Source organism: Castanea sativa, chromosome 9 (genome assembly GCF_040712315.1).
Source record: "Castanea sativa cultivar Marrone di Chiusa Pesio chromosome 9, ASM4071231v1".
Classification (NCBI taxonomy): Eukaryota; Viridiplantae; Streptophyta; class Magnoliopsida; order Fagales; family Fagaceae; genus Castanea; species Castanea sativa.
In genome coordinates, this window is record NC_134021.1 from 2,285,802 (window position 1) to 2,295,752 (window position 9,951).

Sequence of the window (9,951 nt, forward strand, 5' to 3'; positions counted from 1 at the left end):
TACAAATATTTTAACACTTAAAAGCACTTGTATGGTTGGACCATAAGAGCTTTATATATTAATAAATGTAGCTTGAGGTAGGACTAAAAGGAAAAATAAAATCCTGACTCCAATGGAAGTCTCCAATAATAATATAATTCTACTTTAGGTTTTATTTAATTACACAAGGTGTTCCTTGACTACCTAAATTGCATTTAAGCCCTCCCTAAAATCATCCATAGTGAAAGTTACTGTCTACCACCATAGTGGTTACTTCATAAGTATAAGTGCTTGTGGGCTGTGGGGGACAAGGGCCGTGGTTCAAGTCTCCAAAAGGGAGCTTCACACACATATATACTTAGATTAAGTTAGAGTAAAAATTCTATTTTGTATAAAAAATAAGTTACTGTATCTTTATTAACTCTAGTATGTTACTCGTACTAATGCATGAGAATGATAAAATTGTAGTGGTGCTATTGATTTTAGCTTCGGTTATTAAATATGTATGACATTAGTTTGACCAGGATATTTAGAGATTCTAAAATGGTTTTTCCTTGCAACTTTCATGATATTGGTTACACCAAATTTCTCATTACACTACTATTACATATATAATTTTAAAAATCAGTATTGAATACCACATATACAATATCAGTTTACAATCACTGTCAGTGAAATTATACTAAATACAACACAAAATAATAACAAAAAAATTGATCCAATAGTATCTCCTATTAGGGTTAGGTGCATGAGATCATTCAACTCAATTACAGTTTGTTACGTTCAAGATTTTCGAATACAAAATATCTTAATAGAAGTTGTGGGGTCAATGGGCCCAGGAATATGTGTTGGGCTAGAGGCCCAATCCGAGGACACTAAATGGTCCAAGAATGTAGAAATATCAACCCAAGAGGCAATACTGATGGATAAAGAAGCGAGGTCTGATCAAGGTTATCCAAGAAGGTGGTCCGAGGAAGAGTATGTCCTCGGCTATGTAAAGCCAAGGTAGGAAAGGGCTGTCTGGCTTCCAAAGGCGATATTCTAGGAAATCCTATAAGTAATGGTAGGCATGGTGGATGTACAAGATAAGAAGAAGGACTATAAAATATTTAGGATAAAGCTGTTACCACCGCATTGAATGCTCTGTAGCTACCTTTTTGGTCACATTAATGGGGAAGCGATGCCTGAGCATCAGGGTTCAGCCTTACAGCTGCCTCTAAAAATTTCAGAGATGGGTTGATGGGACAAGTATCTAAACTAGTAATCTGATCCATACATGGAAGATGGGGAGAAGAGGGAGGATGATATAAAAGGAGGATGGGACATTCAGGAAAGGAGATCGGAGAAAAAATGGAGAAAACACTGTACACATTAGTATCCATAATTATAATCAGTCTTTGAAAGAGTGAAAGATAATATTCATCATTCTCGGCTTGAGTCCGAGGACAATTTCTATTACATAAACAATCTAATGTGTATGATGTTGCTATCTAGCCAATCATTTTTTTTATTTAACATCATTAAAACCTAGATTTCAAGCTCACTCTCTATAAATTTCATTGTATTGGGCTTTTGGGCCTATTCCATTCTTACTTTTTGGTTTGGGTGCAAATTGTGACCTTACAGAAGCAGTTTAAAAAATATACACATTAGTTTAGAGAAAAAAATAACAGAAACATCATCCCATAAGGGAATCTACTTATCATTACCCGACCAAAGTCTAACCTAAGTTTTGCTTGTGAAAGTCTCTTTGTACCAAATAATACCTTTCTAGATGCAGGATATTTTAGACGTGGGTTCGTCAATTTATTTTTGCCATGAGAGAGGTACTTAGCAACCAAATATGAGTACCATGGCTTTTTATTTTCATTTGGAAATCTCCATTGCCACTTCATAAGAAGGGTTGGCTTGGTTGAAGTCCACCTTCTTCATTAAGGTGATTGAAAAAAATCCAAACCATAAAAAAGATGTTAAAGGTGATTGAAGAAAATCCAAACTAAAGAAAAGATTTCATTTTTTGTATAGGATGTTAGGAAAAATGAACATGACGAGGTTTTATTCTATTACTTAAAAAAATATATTCAAACAATCTATATCAATAGCAAAAATCTAAGCAATTTAATTTTTATGGAAAGCAAACAAAAGCAAAATTCAATTTTAATTCTAACTGAATTTTCTCTAAATTTTGGTGTTATATATATATTGTGGGGGGACGAGGATCCAAAACAACTAATAGGATAGGTAAGGGCATTTTCAAGGAAGTAAACTTTGTGGAATATTGGCGGTATGCCTTTGGAAAGTACTCACCTAACCTATGAAGAGGTTAAACTACTACAATTGACAATGGCTCCGAGGTCTCCTACCTAACCTTGGAAAGTCAAAAGTCAGGGGTGAAGGGAGCAAGACGCAACTCGAGGGAGAAAAAAGGGTGACTTGACACTAAACAAGGAAGAGAAGAAAATGAAGGAAAAAGCAGTCATTTCCTCTGCATTAAATAAATTGCAACCACTTAGTTGGCCTCATTAATGGAAAAATGATCATGAATAGTGTTCGCACAGCTCACACCTTGAAGTAAAACCTTCTAGGAAGGCCTTGATGGGACAAGTATCAAGAAAGTTTGATCCTAACCTTCCAAATGTAGAGTCTAGATGCATTTTGGCTAACTATATAAAGCCAAGAAGCACCTGGACCAAAGGGAGGTATTCTTTTGGAGAGAGAGAGAGAGAGAGAGAGAGAGAGAGAGAGAGAGAGAGAGAGAGAGAGAGAGAGAGAGAGAGACAAACGAACCAATTGTAACATCTTCCTCGGACTCAACTAAACTTGAGGATGAACACTTTGCCATTCTAAGGCTTTTTCCAATTGAATATATTCACTTCACACTAGAGACTAATCTGACTATCAAGTTTTTTCACATAATGGGTATACTTAAAGGTTGACCTTGTATTCCATCTCTAAAAATTAATTCTATGAGCAAATAGTAATACAATTAACACTTGCTTAATTTGTTAGTTTTACACTTTGCCCACCACACACACACACACACACACACACATATAATCATTCAAACTCTCTTTTCCCTAATTTTATATATAGAGTTAGATATATGATTAGATTTTTTTAATGGTTTCTTTATATTGAACTCTTTGTTTTCTACACTTAATTAATTTATTTTGAACAAAAATAAAAAAACTAAGTAGACAGGACACATGACGCAAAATTAAACCCTAAGTGAAATCCAATTTATACACTAAATTAACTTAGCACAAAATTTAAAAATTTAGATTAGATGAGACACGTAGCGCAGAATTATATCTTAATTGAATTCCAATTTAAAATCAAATTGAATTTTCTCTCAGCTTTGTCTATATATATATATATATATAGAGAGAGAGAGAGAGAGAGAGAGAGAGAGAGAGAGTAACTCTTAAGTCCCCAGATGTTACTTAAGTCCCCAGATTAATGTTTAGATTATTCTTATGTTCTTTTCGAATATAATTTTATGGAATATAAATTTTAGTAATTCTTTACTAGAATGATCTACCGATTCTCCAAATATTCAATTCTCATTAAATCTATTTCAAGGGGATGTTTCTTGTCTCTAATCAAAATTATGGATTTTGTATAATTATTGGGAAATCGCAACACTTTCTTCTCATGGGCTCATACATATATACATGCATTATATGATTGATGATATTGTTTGAATTAAGATTATGGGTTATTTGTATCATAAATTTAGCTTTCATTACATAGATCTATACACTCAAGTATAAGCTTATTGTCTTTGTTGATTTTTACCTTATTTGTGAATGGGTTTACATGCTAGTTCAATAACTAATATTGTAAATTCAACCATCCTCGCATCAAAAGCAGGCTTGTTCATGTATAAGTAATTTTCACAAAATTGTGTTCAAATTAATTTTGTTTTCAAAAAATTTTCCAAATCAATCAAGTTTAGTGTAAATATTTTAAAGAAACACTTTCCCTTCTCTGAGAGACTTGCATGAGATCCATTTTTCCCCTAAAATATTATTTCTGAACAACCAATAAAAAACTTTTTCCCAACAAAGAAATATACATATTTCTTAAATCCATAGGACATATCTTTAAAAGCTTTTTCTAAAAAACAATGGAAAAAATTTCCCAACCAAGAAAAATACACTTTTCTTAAAAACCATGTGAGTTTTCTTTAAAATTCCTTTTTTAAATAGAAAAAAGGAAAAACCTTTTATAAAACTTTTCCCAAAGACTTGTAGAATTTCCTACGAAAAACCCTAAACAAAATTTGTTCCATTCAATTTTCTTTCAAAAAAAAATTTCCTTAAAATTATTTTCTCCCAAAAACCCATGGAAGTCCCTTAGTATTAGAAAACTTTACCAAAACGTCAACGTGAATTTAAAATAAAATAAAATCTAAAGGACATTGGAACTCCTCTTAAAAACACTCCCTCTTCAAAAACCTTCTTTTAAAAGTTAAAGCGTGAAACTTGGCTGGTATCGGGGTTATTATACTTTATACGTGATTGGCATGGTGAAGCAATTGCATCTCTATCCTTGCTCATTCCTCAATCTCATATTGTGAATAAATTGGAGGCATTAGCTTGTCGCCGAGCGGTAAAGTTTGCAGGAGAAATCGGGCTTCGGAAAGCCATCTTTGAGGGTGACTTGTCGGTGGTGATCAATGCTCTATCTCAAGGGTCTGGCGGTTTTGCTTCCTATGGAAATATCATTGAGGATATCCTCTTCCTTGCTACTGATTTCCAGTTTTTTTATTTCTGTCATGTTAAAAGAATTTGTAATGTTGTGGCCAATGCTCTTGCTAAAAAGGCCAAAGACTTGTTGGGTATTCGAATTTGGTTGGAAGATCTACCTGAAGACATTTCTCACCTTGTCCTTTTGGTTGTTCATTGATTTGTTTTCAGTTTATTAAATCCCCAGATGTGTTGTTTGGTTTCTCAAAAAAAAAAAAAAAAGTAAAAATCAATTTTCAAAACATATTTTCCAAAAAGAACTTAAAATTAAGGGTCCGTTCGGATAGAACTTATTTTGCTAAAACCTGAAACTGAAAACACTGTAGCAAATAAGTGAAAAAACGTAGATGATTAGCGGGATATATGGGTACTGTAGCTCAGCTGAAAGTACTATAGCAAACAAATAGCTTTTTTTTTTTTCCTTCCTTCTTCTATCACTTCTTAGAAATCCACGCAGCGTAGCCTCTTGTTCAACCCTTTTGAACAAGCTCAGATCTTTCAAAAGCCTCTCTCTCAATCTCAAGGTATTTTCTGATCTTCTCTTTGACCTTTGTTATTTGTGATATGTGATTTATTGATAGCTATTTGATCTGTTGGAATTTTTGTTTGGTCTCTTTCCTAAATTTTTAGAGGAATTTATTTTGACTTTGAGATAGAGAAAATGTTTGAATTTTTATTAGCTTGAGAAAAATTATCAAACATTAATTTTAGGGATTTCTTGAATATAATCATGGGCCTCGTTTGGAAAAAATTAGAATGATTTTTGCCTTTGGCTGCGTTTGGTTGGGTGTAAAATATTTTCCGGGTGTAAAATAATTTCAGCTGAAAATATTTTCGGGAAAAGAAAATATTTTTAGGTGTTTGGTAGCATTTTAAAAATTACTTTGGAAAATATTTTAAGGTGTTTGGTTGTGATCTTGAAAATATTATAGAAAATACATTTTCTACTTGTTACTTACATTTTCTCACATTTTCTCAGCTTCCAAGCAAATATCATTTCTCAATACAGAACAACAAAACCCAAAAAAAAAAAAAACTCATCATCAAATTTTCTCAATACTGAACAACAAAACCCAAATCCTGTTAGAGAAGAACGAAGAGAGATTTCTCAATACAGAACAACAAAACCCAAAAAAAAAAAAAAAATCATCAAATCCGGTCAGAGAAGAACGAAGACAGAGAGAGAGAGAGAGAGAGAGGCGACTGGGTTTGACGTTGAGGCGAGATCGCGCGGCGGAGGCGAAGGCGAGCACGATCAGATCGGGTTCATCAGAGATGGTTTTGAGCATTGAGCGGCGCGAATCAAATCGGCGATGGCGATGGTGAAGGCGCGATCTCACTCTCTCTACTCTCTCTTCATGCTCTCTCTCTCTCTCTCTCTCTCTCTCTCTCTCTCTCTCTCTCTCTCTCTCTCTCTCTCTCTCTCTCTTCGTGCTCTGTCTCTCTGTTTTCTGAAAAATTTCTATTTGAAGGTAAAATAGAAATGGAAATTGTTTTACGGGTGGGAAGGGGGCATTTTACAATCAATGCAAGTAATTTTCAGTTTGACCAAGTTTTCAGTTGTTGCCAAACACACGCAAACGCGTAAAACATTTTTTGAAACTTATTTACTGTCTAACCAAACGTAGCCTTTATTAATTTTGATTTATATGAACGGTGTTTTTTTGGGCATTCTTTTGTGATTTATATGAGATTATTGAGAAGTTGAGCAATTTTTATGAAGTTGTGAACTGGGTTTTGTCTGTGGTTTGTGTTAGATGACGAAGATATCGTGGTTTGTGAACTGGGTTTTGTTTGGTTTTATGGTTTGTGTTATATCAGATTAGCAATTTTTTGCTAATTGTAGTTCGGTGTAGTTCGGTGCGTCTCTTTTGCGTTTCAGCTCTTTTCCACAATTCATTCCTGAATTTTGTTGGCTTTAGTGTCCATGAACAGTACCTCAACACGCGTTTTTGTTTAATGAAACGGTGCGTTGAGCTTGCGTTTCAGCTCTTTTCATTCCTGCGTTTCCTCAGCGTTTTTTTGTCTACTGTGTAGCGTGGGTCCCAGTAAATAATAAACGCAAACGCACAGACGCAACACCAAACGCGGATCCAAACATTCACTAAATAGATCCTTACCAAACCATATTTTTCAAAAGTATTTTCTCGAGACTTATTTTTTTCAAGAATTCCAAATAAATCTTTTTGAATTCATTAATTTTTTTTTTAATAATATGGTTCCAAAACTTGTTTTCCTTTAAAAAAAAAGATTCTCCTCCAAAGTGGTTTTCAAAAAAAAAAAAAAAAAGATTGGCCCATAACTTAAACCCATTAAACCCAAGGATCTCCAAGCACTAGCATCCGAATTTGTAAGTCAGTCTCTATTTTATCGTCTAAAAAGTTACTTTTATCTTTTATACAAACCCACTTTACAATACACTATATATCTCAGTTTTTATTTTTACATCTAACCCATTAAAATAATATTAATTACACAATAAAATAATATTAAAAAACAGTCTATCTCTCCTCTCTCTAATTTCGGTCTCTTCCATTTCCTAAAAAAAAAATATTTTAGTTAGATCACCCACCAAAGCCACCGTCGAGCAACCCAACGCACCAAATATTTCCTCTTAGCCATCCACAGCTACCGTCGAGCAACCCAACGCACCACCCACCACCTACTACCACCACCTACTACCACCACCACCGAGCAACCTAATCACACCGCCCACCACCAAAGCCACAGATTCAAACCCAAGCCCAATACCCAATACACATACATAACCAGTACAAACCCCAAACCAACAGCCAAACCAAAACATACAGACACTGCCACAATCATACCCATTTCTCAAATCTCAAAACAAATACCAAACCAACACCGCCACAATCATACCCACTTCTCAAATCTCAAACCAAATACCAAACCCACAGACAAGAAAAAAAGGAGGGATCTTTAAGTAGAAAAATAAAAGAAAATAAGGTGGCGGCTATGGTGGTCAGATAGGGTCTGAGGGAGGAGGAGGGCAAGCTCAAGGTGAGCCACAGCCGTGGAGGCTTGGCAAGTGGTAGAGCAAGCTCGAGTCGTGGTGGTCTGTGAGCTTCGGTCTGGAGAGAACAGAGAGTTCCAGAGTTCCAGAGAGAGAGAGCAACAAAAAGTAGAGAGATGGGAGTTATTTTTTATTTAAAACGGAGAGAGATGAATAAAATAATGAAAAATAAGTTTGCATTCCCGCTTATAGTAGGTTCTATAAACACCAACTTATTGTTCACAGTTGCCAAAAAATTTTAGAAATACCAACTTGGAGGGTTTTACACCCCCAATGCTAGTGCCCCAAAAACCAAGATAACAAGGCCCCCTTCCCCTCCATTTACCATTTATACAAGTTTTTAGAATCCAATTGCCAAAAAAACTTGAGTTACTTTTCAAATGATAGAAATTAGGAATAAATTTAATGCAATGCACTATCTTACGAAGGTGTTGTGAGGTATCTAACACATTCCCTACATGTAACCAAATTTCTAAGTCCACGTTTTTTATTCAATACATTTAGCTTCATTTTTAGTTTAGGAACCCTTGGGAAATCCTTTAGTTAATTAGGAGATAAAATGGATTCGACATAAGTGACTAATCACAATAATGATTTATTAGCTTGGATTCAAACATCCCATATTCCAACTCAAGGCAAAGGACTCTAATTCACCATGATTTCAATTGCTTTGAGTTACACAGTTTGAGGAGGGGGTGATATCTCATGACTAGGTTGACTTGTAGAGGATCTAGATGGTAGTCTCCCAACATTATCAATCTTTGATGGCAATTGTGCATGATGAGGGGGATTATCGGGTGACCACGTAGAAGGCCCAGATGGCAACATTCTGAAATTATCAGTCTTTGATAGCAATTGTGCATGATGAGGGGGATTAGTGGGTGACCACGTAGAGGGCCCAGATGATAGCTGATGGAGCACAAGTTCGTCAGTTGTAGTGAGGTCGTCCAGACGGGACCAGACTGATGAATCACGGGTTCGTCAGTTGTAGTGAGGTCGTCCAAACGGGACTAGAGGTCTGCTTGTGTCGCGACGGAAGAAGAAATTCTCCGGAATGGTCACCGGTGTGGTGCCTGCCATAACGCCTCCGATGCCAAAGTTAGTACAAGGGAGTTTATAATAATAGACTATAAGAATGATTAGGGATATCTTGTAACTGTGTTCGTACCTTCTGTTGGCAATGCGTGGGCTTTATATATGTTGTTCTAGATTCTAGCCGTTGTGGCAGTTATTGTGACTTTAATGCCTCTTTTAGTAACGATTCTTGCTGAGTAATGGGGTTTTAATATGCCTTCAACGGTTCGTCCAGCTGGTTCTGTAACCGCCCGGGGTGTTATTGGTGGCATTGAATGATCCTGCTATCCTCGTCAGTGACGTGTATACTTGTTTAGGCTCGTTTCAGAGAGCAGTCTCGTCAGTCCCATCAGATGCCTTAGTCTCGTCGGTAGTTGAGTTCGTCAATCCCATCAGATGCCTTAGTCTCGTCGGTAGTTGAGTTCATCAGTCCCATCAATCCCGAAATTATCAGTCTTTGCTAACAATTGTGCATGATGAGGGGGATTAGTGGGTGACCAGGTAGAGGGCCCAGATGGTAGCATCCCAAAATTATCAGCCTTTGATGGCAATTTTGCTCGATGAGGGGGATTATCAGGTGACCACGTAGAAGGCCTAGATGGTAGCATCTTGAAATTATCAATCTTTGATGGCAATTGTGTATGATGAAGAGGATTATTGGGTAACCATGTAGAGGGACCAGATGGTAGCATTTCTCCAAATTTTGCTAATCTTCTAGCCTTTGTTGGGTAGGAGGACAGGCCCAAAACTATTACAAGCATAAAGACTATCCCAAACAATTTTTGACTAATTACTACCATGTTGTTTGTGCTTCTCTCCATATGATTTTAACAATATCTTCTTTTATTTCCCTTTAAATAACTTGTTGTCCCTTAAATAGGAAATGATTATCTTCTCTCATTCATATTCTTATAACACTTGTCATATTTATGTAACACTTGTTATGTTCCTGTAACATATTTCATGCTCTTGTAACACTTGTCATTTCATATAACACTTGTCTTGTAACACTTGTCTTGTAACACTTGTCATTTCATATGACACTTGTCTTGTAACACTTGTCAAATTCATGTAACACTTGTCATATTCAAAATCTCTTCATATTGTGTGCTA